Source organism: Scyliorhinus torazame, chromosome 10 (assembly GCF_047496885.1).
Source record: "Scyliorhinus torazame isolate Kashiwa2021f chromosome 10, sScyTor2.1, whole genome shotgun sequence".
Lineage (NCBI taxonomy): Eukaryota > Metazoa > Chordata > Chondrichthyes > Carcharhiniformes > Scyliorhinidae > Scyliorhinus > Scyliorhinus torazame.
Genome location: NC_092716.1, coordinates 34,671,748 through 34,684,627, shown reverse-complemented (window position 1 = coordinate 34,684,627; position 12,880 = coordinate 34,671,748). Strand labels below are relative to the sequence as shown.

The following is a 12,880-nucleotide window of genomic DNA, read 5'->3' as shown; positions in this document are numbered from 1 at the left end:
CTATCCCCATAACCCAATAACCCCTCCTAATCTTTTGGACACTAAGGACAATTTAGCTTGGCCAATCCACCTAACCTGCATGTCTTTGGACTGTGGGAGGAAACCGGAGCACCCGGAGGAAACCCACGCAGACAGGGGAGAACGTGCAGACTCCGCCCAGACAGTGACCCAGCAGGGAATTGAACCTGGGACCCTGGTGCTGTGAAGCCGCAGTGCTAGCCACTTGCGCTACCGTGCTGCCCATATATCTGCTTACTATGTTTTTCATATCAAATACACATATCTTTGTTTGGTAATCCACATTTGAATAGATAGGAGCCATTTCAATGCAGTTAATTTCTTGCATCATAATAAGGCGATACTTCAAATGAAAGGACATATAGCAAGGTTGACCACTACTGCTTGGATTCATACCTAGTTTATGGTGCAACACATGGTGCAACACATTTGGATTTTATTGGTGCTGTTTTTGTGAACTGCGCTTAAATAACTTTTTTCATGGAGGAAGTTGATACCTATAATGAACAAACAAAATTAAGCTTCATGTTATTTATCATCTAAAAAAAATAAGACTTTCAAAGTTAAAAGCAAGGCAATATTATTTGGGTGATCGTGTGCATATTAAACTGATGACTCAATGCTTTTTAATCATTTACAAAGCTGATTTGTTTTCATGAACGACCAAATAGACACCCATTGCCTACCTATCATAAAATGGGTACATCCTTTTGAATGAAATGTTGTCCTGGACTCAAATAGAGTTACATTCCTAAAGCAATCTCTAACTAACCAATTTCAGCTGTCTTACTCTTTTCTTTCAAAAATACTAAGTTACAACATTTAAAAAAGCAGCGTGCTTTAAGCTAACACTTTCTAAGCAATAAACACTTTCTAAGCAAGAATAACAACCTACATTCCACTAGCTGTACTTCTTATTGGGCAAAACAATTCATACACATATATTTCAATTACTAAACAAATTGAACTGGGGGAAAATTAAGGGGAGAATCTAACAAATATAAGATTAATATAGAATTATGACAACGACTGAAGCACACAATGAAAGGGATAGAATGAGTGGTGGAGTTCTTTGATGTCGAGATTCCAATTATACCCCTGACTGAGTTCAAAGAAAATATGAATAAGGTATATTTTAAAAGGCACTATATGCATCTTTGGTCTCAGCACCAGCCCCTTTTTCACCCCTATTTCTTTCTGATTCCTAGTGATGGCACTTCTTCCTCCAAATTCTCATAGTTGATTCATTCATTGACAAAGAAGATAAATGCTTTATCAGCTGTCATATTCCCTTCACAAGCCATTCACTCGGTCCCATGAAAAAAAATGATGGTATGAATGAGGCTACCAGACTCAAGCTTCATAATTTTCACACTCATTAGAACAAGTGCAACAAATGTGAGTCATTGAATACAACACCGCATCCACAAAGAAGCCCTTCGCCGCTTCAGTCACTAAAATGAAGCTTATAATTTAAACTCTGAAAGTATACTTTGATTGAAATATATATTTCTAATAACACTGCTCATTAACATAAAGACAAACTCAATTGATCAATGGCTATTTGGCTAAGCAATATGCAAAATCGCAAATAACTCAAATCATGTACCAAAATACCTATTTTACAAATATGCAAAAGTGAAAGCATAATGCACCCACGTTAAGGATGTTAACATAAATATTTGCCCACTTATTTATAATTTGTGTTTTGATTTTTACACTTTATAATGTTGTCTAAAATTATTTCTCAGATGTATTTTATTTCAGAATATAAATTAACATGCAACGTCAAATCTAAACCGAACCTGGAGTTTGACATATAATAAACCAATTGCCTTTTATGCTGCAAAGGTGCTATTTGTACCATTTATTTTGTTAAAATTCATTACACATTTTACCAGTAGATGATCAGTGTATTAAACATCTTAATAGGAGCCTTAAAATTAATTCTTTCAAATGGTGTAGTTGCATTATATCCAATTTAGTCCTCAAGAAACAAATGTTAGAGCCTCCATTTTGTAGGGTGCTTCTCTACTGCAAATTAAATAAAGGAAGCATATTATTTTATGCTCATTGTTTAAAAAGTCTCCCCTTACATTTATCGAGATTTGACTTAATGTTTACAAAAATGTGATACTAAATCTAATAAAACTTTACCCATGTAGTAATGAAATGGATTAACCTGACATTTAACACAAAGGATGATTAGAGCAGCCAAGTTTAGTAAGCAGATAGAAGTAGAAATAGCTTTGCAGAATAGATAACAGGGATATGCTCTCTACTTCTGAATAAAGCATGGCATGCTAAAGCAAGTGGGGAAATTATTGCTTGCTAAATATGACAATTTCTGCTCATGCCGGAGATATCCATTCTACACCACAAAGCATTAACTGAAAAATTATCAAGAATTTCGTACTTAATAATAGAAACCTTTAGGCGGAAAGAACTTTGGGAAATAAATTATATTAATTTAATGAATAGGAAAAGTAAATGCTTTTTTGACCTCATCCCAGTATACTACACGCGGGTTGTTCAAAATCATTGTCATACAAAATAAAATTAATAGCAACCTCAACCGTGGGAGAATTCTTCATTTTCATTCCTTATATTACATATTTTTAGTACCTTCATTCAGAAATAAATCAGCACATTAGGTGAATGTGAAAAATGTTAATCTAAATTCTACAAACCTAAGTGTCACGACAAGCATGTATGCTGCATTGAGTATAACAAGACGAAAGGGGTTATTGACACTCTGTTGTCCCAAACCACTCTGAATACATTTCACATTTCATCAGTTTTGTCTCTCCTGCCATGGGTGAAGGCGATCAGAGCAGACACCCATTAGATTTTTCATACAATTTTTCCATGACACGTTGGCAGGATGATGGCAATTTTGAAATCTTACCAAATGAGAAAATGTCAAAAATTGAACTGACATCAATAGTCGTCAAGGAGACAGGCAATAAAAAAAAAATAAAGCTTGCTTAATTCATAAGTAATCAACATTTTCTTTATGACAGTAAGAAAAATTAGAGCTTTTTTAGGGGGGGGGAGGAACTATCTTTAATTACCAAAATACATCAAAATAATTCAGCTTTTCTTTGTTTCATTTATATGTGAGAAGTGTGATTCTTCATGGTCTGTATATCCAGGCTCAATATTAACAAAAACACATACTATAGGACACCAGGCATAGAAAGGTATTGCAGCTTAGGTCAAGCAATCCTAAATTTGAGTGATGCTGTTTAAAATGTTGAAAATAATTAGAAATTACCCCTGTATAAAACCCTGAAAGCAATCGAATCGAGGGGATGTTATTAAAAGAAAGACACAAATTTTGAACAGGAATACAATTAGCTGAACCCTGGAAAAAAAACCTCATAAAAATGTCCTGAAAACAGTTAATTTTTGAAAAAGTCTAAAGCTCGACGAAGCTGCCTCTGTATTTAAAATAATAGTCTAATGTATGTATCATACATATGCATTGAAACCTGCAACTACAAAATCTTCCAAGGATAATAATCAGAATGTTCCTTTGTTTGCATGAGTCGAATACAATATCTCTCTGTATTTATTGCTGTTTTAGGATTAAAACCATAAACAAAGAACATTTACAGTAGAGCCAATATGCCACTACCTCTCCAGGTTTACAAACTAAAAAAAAAAATTACAGATATATCACTAGATTCCAATAAAAAACATCCTTTGTCTAAAAAGCTGTCATTTTGCACAATAGTGAGATATGGGCACCCTTAAAATCAAAGAGATTTGATAAAGCAAAGAAGATAGACTGCATTGCCATCTACAGGCATCAAAATGTAAGGACAGCCATTTCAATTTACAATTTTAAAATTTAACATCATTTGGTTGACGAAGAAAAGTGTGGGATGCGTATATTTATAATTAGTTGGTAAATACATCAATCAGTTATAAGTATTTCAGTAGTGCATAATGTTGTACTCCTTAATTGAGTGAGCTAATTATGTAACAGAAATTGTGAATAGAATGGTGTAATTGGAGATCTTTTTAGTTAAACATTATTTATGTTGGAAGTGCGAAGTGTGGTGCATATCAACGTTGCATAAAGGAATCAACTTTGCAATTTGCTCTCCACTGAAATGTGTTACTTAGCACAGGTACTAAGGGCCCAATTCCACCTCGCCGATTCAACTGAAGAAACGGGATGGTGCAAGTTCACTTGCAAAATTTCTGGTGCTGTAAACTGGGACAAATAATTAAATCTAAATTTCCAAAGGCGTCCAAGTTCCTGATAAGTAACTTTCAGTGACAAAACCCAGGGTCAAAAAGAGTTAAATAATTATACTGTAACCGAGGAAGGCAAAAGAGGTCTCAGAGGGGAAAATCTGGAAGTTATTCAGTTGGGGTTGGCTGAGCCAGACTAGTAGTCAGTATTAATTTCTTTTCAGTTATTTTTTACGTAGTATCATTTTTGTAGTCAGGAAAAGGCTTACCCTATGTTATTTCATGGTAATACAGTAATCATGGGTATGAAAAAGAAAGTGACTACCAGTGTGCAAAACGCACGGAGTTTAATAAAACTCAAAAGCTACGATATACATTAATGATCCAGGAAGTCACATCTTCTGCTACATCCATCATCTACAGGAAAAAAATGAATTCTTTGACAGTATTATGGAATTTCTCCTGATCTTGTCAGTAACTTGTGGGTTATAATTACTGTAAAAAATCTGGGTCAAAACTGTGCACAAGAAAGATGAATTTTTAAAAAAAAACATGGTCATATCAAAAGAAAATTACTGTACGCTTCACAAATTGTTCATGGCTAAAGCCTGCATGAACATGCACTAAACATGTAAGACTATGAAATGAAATTTTAAAACAGCCTGAGAGTGTATTTGAGGTGTCAACTGTGCTCCAATATATAATTGAATGAGATATTAAAGTTTCATCAGTGTAAAGTTACTGATTACAGATGTGTAGATTTATAAATAAGTCCTTGAAAAGGAGGAAAAGAAAAGGTTTACATGTGAATAAAATATGTGACACACGATAAAGGAAGAGGCATCGGGTTTATTAAAGTTGTCTCTGTTTTTCTGGTAAATGACTCTTGCCGCTGTTTTTGTGTATCTGCTTACGTTAATGCTCTCACAGACGTATGATTTGCCCACTAAATTGAACTGCCTGATCACACCATAACTTTGCAGCTTCTGCAGTAGCTATCGTGGTGTAATAGTAATGTTCAATTACCTGCTTTCAGTGTAGTCTGATTTTACAATAATAATGGATCCACTCTTGTGAGTGACCAATGATAAATAATTTTCTGGAACTTCCAGTCCTATAGTTAAATCGTAAGAAAAATTAGAAAAAGAAATTCCTTGAAGAAAATGGAAAATAAGGCATTCTTTTAGATAAAGCAAATAAGGATTTTTGAGCCTAAACAAAACCAACAAAATCTAGTATCTTATTACTGAGCAGCCTATCAAAGCAAAACATTTACATTATCTATGCTGGATATTCTGAAATACTATTTTTCTGTGTGTGCAATACATCGAGCCTGCTCAAAATGGTCAAGCCATTTTGTGAGTGGCAATATTATAACAATTGAATTGAAACGGTGTTGAAAATGCTACAGACTTTAAATAATAGATGGAATTTATTAACAATATACAGGTGAATATTAATGTTTTGTTAATAAAGGTCAATGTCTTGTTTAGCCGTTAAAATTAATAGACAGCAGAAACCATTTATGTTTCACTTTATAAAACAGTCAGGGTTTCTGTTCTCAAGTCGCTGCTGTTTGTATTCCAGTCATTAACAGTAGACAACAAGCAGAATTATCCTGCATTGGTTTTATGTAATGGCATAAGTTGCTATTATGTTAGTTTGTGCTCATTGAAAAATTCATTAATTTATGAATCATTCTTTACGACATGTTTTCTGCATTTCCACAGAAAAATTAATTAAAATATCCATTGCCACAATAGTCTTTCAAAAAACAGTAAAATGCATACTTTATGTTACTCACAACAATTAGTCAAGAACAAAAATCATCATATAGTGATGAATATTTTGTGCTAAATATTAAAGTCTATACTTGTATTAAAATAATATTTAATCAGTAATAGGCTTCAATTAACTCACTGCAGTCAAATCATTTATCCGAATAATGAGGCTCAGGTGTATATATAACCTGAGCCATTTATTGCTGTACAATGGCGATACTGTGAATAGGATCCCCTCTGTCATGATAAACAATGAAGACGTTACAGAAATGTCCTCATATTTAAATACTGTATTGTATACAATGTCAGTTCTAGACCTCAATTGTTTTGTGAAAAAGGTTCCTGATTACAGGAGCTTAAATCGAGTTACCGCTGAGTGTCAACTGTTAGATCTGTAAATGAACTGAAAAAGCATAAGAACTGATCTAGGGGAGGTTACAACAGATGGGGCTGATACAGAACATTTTTTATCACCTTTATGTGGTAAGGTAACTAACTACTGATTTGTTATAGAGGAAATTTCTTAGTAGCGTTCCAACTGAAAAAGTTATAACCGATCTACTTGTTAATAGCAAACATACATGAATGTAAGAATGATGTCAAGTTCATGTCAAGACAAACATTAAATCAATATAGCACAATAAAGTCTTTAAATGAATAAAATACATGGTGGAAAATATTTTGCCATTATATCTGAGACACCCAAATGCCTATGATCCAAACCTGAAAGTAAAGGCATAATAAGGAATAACAACCATAGATTTATGATTACTAAAGATCAATATCAGTTATTGATTTGTAAATTACTAATGAAATTAGATTAAATTTTCCTTTTGCATAGCATGTATGTGTACTTCAATCGGTGTAACATGCTTTTCAGATTTTTAACTCACATCAGTGTCATTTTTGTTTTCGGTGGCAGGGCAGTAACTGATCAATTTTATATTTAACCAATAATAAACTGTAAACTTTTAAAAATATCCACTTCTGTTGAGAAACATTGGAGATGAAAGATCATATTGAAATGCATTTATTAATCCTATGTCACTTTTAAAAGGCCGAAGTATTGTGCTTTCACCTTCTGAAATGGCTAGTAAAATTTCTAAAAAATCTAAAATTACTATCTGAAGTTCTGATAAAGACACATTCTCATCAGCGACACCTCCGGGCAAGGCCATCTAATAGGGACAAATTGCCAATGACTGCCCAAGCAACTACCACAGACTGCTGATTTGTGGATTGATACTGATGTTTAATGATCCCCTTGGGTGGATCAATAGTAATAATCCTCTTTTCTGCCTTTCTTTCTTATTGGCACGACAGACTAGGGTTTTGGTGCAAGTTCTGTAGCAATTGCGAGGTTGCGGTGCGTTGAAAAGCAAACATTCTACAAGTTAAAAGACCAGGTAGAGAATAAACAGAATTTAATTGCTTTGCACATAAAAGAAGTTTCATTTTCCTTGATTTATATTAAAGAAAAACTAATAAATGTCTGGGATTACTTCCATGTAAAACAAGGCTCCCCCACCCCCTGTTTTTCTCAATTTGTCTGAATTGCTACATTGTTCGATTGTAGACAATATTTTATTTTTTTAAATTAATTCCACTTTAAAAATCAATTTAAAATTAAAACTTGGATAATTTTTAATCAACAAAAATAACAGTTGATCCAGCATTTAAATTACATTCTATCAACTCTCAACAAATTTGCATGTGGGGGGCTGGATAGAACCTTTGAGGAATAAGGACTTCAATTGCAAACACACCTCTGGTTAAGTCACTCCTGGCAGTATTACAATTTGGCTGCAGATTTTTAAAATGTAAAAGCCTGTATTGATAAATAAAAACATCGGTAATAATATGAGCAGAAATATTTGTGTGCCATATAATTAATTCAGCATCTTTTGTTCACATAAATAGTGTTGTAGATTCTATAAAATTCAGCAATAAATGTCTGATTGTCAGGATAAGCTTCATGTTTAATGATCATAAAATCCCTTGCAAATAAAATCATGTTTAAAAATGTTGCCGAAGAAAAATAAAAACAAATAAAACTGAAAAGTGCAATCAAATCTTTTTTTTTTAAATAAAGAATACATTCCGACAGCCCCTGGCACTAATCAACCTTGTACAGTAAATCAGAAACCCTCTTCTGCTTACTTGCATAAGCGATCACATTCAATTCATTACATCATTATGTCATATCCATACTAATCTCTGCCCTCACACCTCTGTGGCTTTGACATGCAAATGAGCTAGAAAAGCGCACATTAAAAAACAGTGCAATCATGTCATGATTCTGAGCTTCAAGCCCCCCTCTGCACACAGGGCTTGTGATCAGAAGAAACAACAGCAATCTGTTGAGGATCAGACACTGAGGCAAGGAGGAGGGGAGATGGATACACACATACACGTGTCACAAACGCAGCCTCTGTGCCTACTTTGCATATTCACATGATTTCCATGCTCATCTGCTTTGGCAGTCAAGTACAAGTTTTTTTTTAAGTCTCGCACTATGAAGACATAAATAAAACGAGGTAAAGGATAGAACTGCCTTACCTCAGCTTGTTTGCCTTGTGCTCTTGCCTTGGAATTCCCTGTGGCTGCTTTGAATTTTGAGCTCCATCCTTCAAGGTTTTGCTTTCCCCTCCTCTCCCCGAGTTGTGACTGGTATATAAAAAATAAAAAGACAACTACATGTTAAGCCAGCAGGCAAGACATCATGAAGCCTTGGATAGGGGGAGGGAAGAGAGGAGGGGTGGGTCACAGTTAAACGCTTTACAAAGGAAAACCTGAAGGCTTTCACAACTTGTAAGAGTCACTTTTCCAGACATTGCTCTGAGGAGTTGGTGGTTTGGGGCTAGTACCACAATGCAAACATATGCCTAGGGTTAAAAAATAGAAAGGAAAAAATTCTTATACATATATTCAAAATTGGGATCGCTAGGTACGAAAATAACCAAATAAATAAATAGTCTACAGCACAATTCAAACCAAAATGTCACTTAAAGAGGTTGACTTTGGATTGATTGAACATCCAGTAAGTGAAAGGTAATTTTAATCACATGTCTGCAGAACCTATCCTGTGCAACTGAATTTGATGAAAACATGTATGACAGGGGCTATAGCTACAAAAGAAAACCATAGCTGGAAAGAAATTGCACTCTTATGGAGAGAATTCAACGATAAAATGTATTCCTGAAAGAAAATCTCCAAGTGATAATAATCCTAATTTTTAAAGAAGTCAGCCATATTGAAAGTAATAAGCCAAATAAACAAAAACATATATAATGTTTTGTCACTTTAAGAAGAAATAAATAAGCAGGGGAAAACTTGGCTTAATTTGTCCAAAATGCGGCAACAAATTCGTAAAGGTTTTAAACTTCATCCAAATTTAAGAAGTGTCATAGGGAAAAATGAAGCAGAGATAAGCCGGTGCCCTTTTTTCTTTCTCTGTTGATGTACTTCTTTTATCTACTGTGCCCCGAACAGGATCACATGGTGCTGCAGATAGTGAGGGGGGGCTCTAGGTTGGGGGCGGGGGGGGAGGTTGCTTGGAGTGGAGAATGAAATGGAAATAATCATCCATGCACACACACAGTCACAGATACACATACACACACACACATAGAGACACGCACACATACACACACACACACACAAAGGAAAAAAGGACAACATTTGCATGCTGGACAGATCTGACAGAATCTTCAGCTTGCTTTCCCTGGTTTTTTAGCCTGAAGACGCATGACCCTGCTGTGGGGAGTAGCAGCCGTGGAGGTGACCCCATGCTAACCAGCCTGTTAGAACTAATAAGGTACACCCATAAGCGACACCACTGACATTATATTCTCCTGCAGAATTTGTCTATTTATGCACTAGCGGGAACTAAATTTGCTGTTTCTTGCAGTATTATGTATCATTACACTTCCAAGACAATTTTGGTTATTTCACACACTCACAGATTCACGTCTGTGGGATAATTATCAACAGCATCAAACAGAGAGATTGCAAATGGCTGGCTGAAATGGAGGTCAGTCCAAAGATGCTCTGAGATAATTTTAATTCTTCTAATTTCAACACGAGTGGCTCCAGAACAGCAATTTCTCCACCGTCTGCATGCCAGCAAAATATTTACATTTATTCTTGTTTCTTCCTCTCCCCTCGCTCTACTGAAATCCTCCATTTTGTGATCATCGCAGCTTCCTATTTGCATGCTATGAGATGGTGGCAGGCAGGGGAAAGAAAAAAGACAGTGTGAGGAGTGAATGTCAAAGCCCACTTCTGGCATTTGCTCATTTAAATTCAATCATGCAACCTTGCAGAAGCTGAAAAATAGATGGCCTGCATTATGAATTTCTGATCAGCAGACTGATAGGTTATGAGAGAGGACAGTAATCCTATTGAACAGTTTTTTTCCAAGCTAGGGCGTGATACAGCTGCCCTTCAGAGATTGTTATTTTTCCTTATCCTCCTATTATTTTAGCATTTTAGCCCATATTTTACTGAATGTGACATGAATTATAGCTGCTTATATTTACATCTGAACCGTCATTGATGTGCCGACATTAATCACGAACATCATTTTCAAATTAACTACATGCCTATTTTTTTGTTTACTCTTTAAAAGCTCATTATATTTCAAATCCGACTCTTCTTTATGGTTTTTATTGCTAAAGATACGAAAACAAGTACTGAAAAAATACTATTCATGTTTGAAGAGTCATTTAATTTGAATCTTTTTTTAAAAAAATAAGCAAACAGCACAAATTCATGATAATATTGATCAAAATGCATATTATTTCAACAAACTCATAGTGAGCATCAACATGAGGGGAAGGGGGAAGAAAAATTAAGTAGTAGTTCGGAAATAATATTTTCCTTGTTTAACATGTAGCATGATGTTATAACCCTACGCTTAAACCTAAATTCTAAGCTTTGCCTATTCAGTGCATCTTACTTATATTCTACTATTAGACAAAGGATTAAGGCAAATCTATAAATCCTAAAACACACAAATAAAGTAGATTAAAATGCAAAAAGCTATAAAGACATTAATGGAAAGCAGAAATGTTTCAATCAAATAATCTTTTTTATCGCTAGGTACAAAGTAAAATGCATTAAATTAAAAATAAATGATAGTCATGGCTTAGGATATTTTTAATACAAATAATGAAATCAGTCACCATGCAGTTTTCTTCTCTCCACATTACACTTGATAATGGCCTGTCTTTGGGAGTTTGTAGTTTGAAATATATTAAAACATTTCTTTTAGAATTATCACGTAAACGCCATCAGCTTGACAGAAAATTTCACATTATGTGAATAAAATCTGATCAAGCCAGTAATTATTTATGGTATTTGCAAGATATGAATTAAGGAAGTGTTCCAAAGACAAATACGTCAGCGCAACTCTATTTTCACAATGGTGTTACCACAAATGGAGGGTTTGCGCTAGCCAGATTGACCATGAGATTTCCCCTCCCAATGTTGCTGTAAATACAGAGGGTGAGTCATCGGCTATCATACCCTGTTTCACTCGCCGGTTGAGTAAAAATATTGTTGTTACAGAAAAGAGGGCTTTTTGCATCTCTGGGAGATGTTTCCGAAAGGATTTCTCTTCTCGACTGACCAGGAATAACGTAGGTTTCTTAAAACAAACGTAACTTAACAAACCTTTAATTGATGCAGCCACCAGCGAAAATGTATCGTAAGGTTGACAATGTACATATAAATAAATAGATACTTGGCTATTTGGATAACGTGATGCTTGTTCTTTAGATATTCGTTTTGAATGTTGATAAATGGTGCTTGTAGCTGTCAATTTTCTCCACATCTCTTGTAAAGGAGATTGCTGCTTGCAGGGGAATGGGTCCACAGGCCCCAGTTGCCCTTGCGTAGTGGCCTTGAATTCATGTATAAGAACAGATGGCAGGCTATTTGGTCATGGGATGCATCACATGCAAGCCTAATCTTGTTACCTGACATTCGCACATACCCACTTCCAGCAAGGGCCCAGTATGGATATGGTAAGCAGGAGAAACTCCGGAAATTTTCTACTTCTTAGAAACAAATGCTGGAGCTAATTGCAATACCCTCCTACAGTCTCCATTGAAAGACGAGGGGTGGAATTCTCCCATTTTGAGACTAAGTCGTGTGGTGGGGGCAGGAACATGGGGCGCGATTCTCCGTTCCCGCGACTAAGTGCCCACGCCATCGTGAACGCCGTCGAGGTTCACGACGGCACGAAGCTGCCCCGGTCTCGACCGATTCAGGGCCCGACAATGGGCTAGGATCGGGGCCGCGAGAAACTCGGGGGGCGTGGCGCTAAAGCAGCGTCGTCAGCGCGCACCGGGCATTGGCGCTGCATAAAAGCGGCGCCGCGTCATCCACCGCCTAACTGGCGTCACCCCCGCATGCGCGAGTTGGCTGGCACCAGCCGGCACCAACCCGCGCATGCGTGGTGGCCGTCCTCCCCGAGGCCGCCCCGCAAGAAGATGTCGGATGGATCTTGCGGGGCGCGGAGGAAAGGAAGTCCTCCTTCAGAGAGGCCAGCCAGCCGATCGGTGGGCACCGATCGTGGGCCAGATCCCTTTTGAGTCCTAACCCGGAGAAAGAACCCCTCTCGGCCCCCCCCCCCACAGGCCGCCCCCCCCAGCGTTCCCGCGCTGTTCCCGCCGGCAGCGGCCAGGTGTGGATGGCGCCGGCAGGAAACCGTCGTTTTGGGCAGGCCGCTTGGCCCATCCGGGCCTGAGAATAGCGGGGGTGGCGGAGAATCGCCATTTTGGGTGTCTCGGGTGATTCACCGGGCTGTGCCGATCTCGCCGCTTGGGTGCATCGCGGGAGGGTGTTGGACCGGCGTCGTATGAAAAAAT

At 36.8% G+C, this 12,880-nt stretch overlaps 1 long non-coding RNA gene across 5 annotated transcripts in view; it reads right to left on the bottom strand.

Annotated features, from left to right (window-relative positions):
- LOC140430459 (uncharacterized) overlaps positions 1 to 8,759 on the bottom strand; it is a 57,433-nt gene extending 48,674 nt beyond the window's left edge. The window contains exon 1 of one of the 5 annotated variants that reach the window (XR_011949426.1): positions 8,565 to 8,759. This is a non-coding gene — a long non-coding RNA (uncharacterized lncRNA). The remainder of the gene's footprint in view (positions 1 to 8,564) is intronic. The other 4 variants (XR_011949430.1, XR_011949427.1, XR_011949429.1 and 1 more) reach the window with 4 other exon arrangements.
- Positions 8,760 to 12,880: the final 4,121 nt, after the last annotated feature.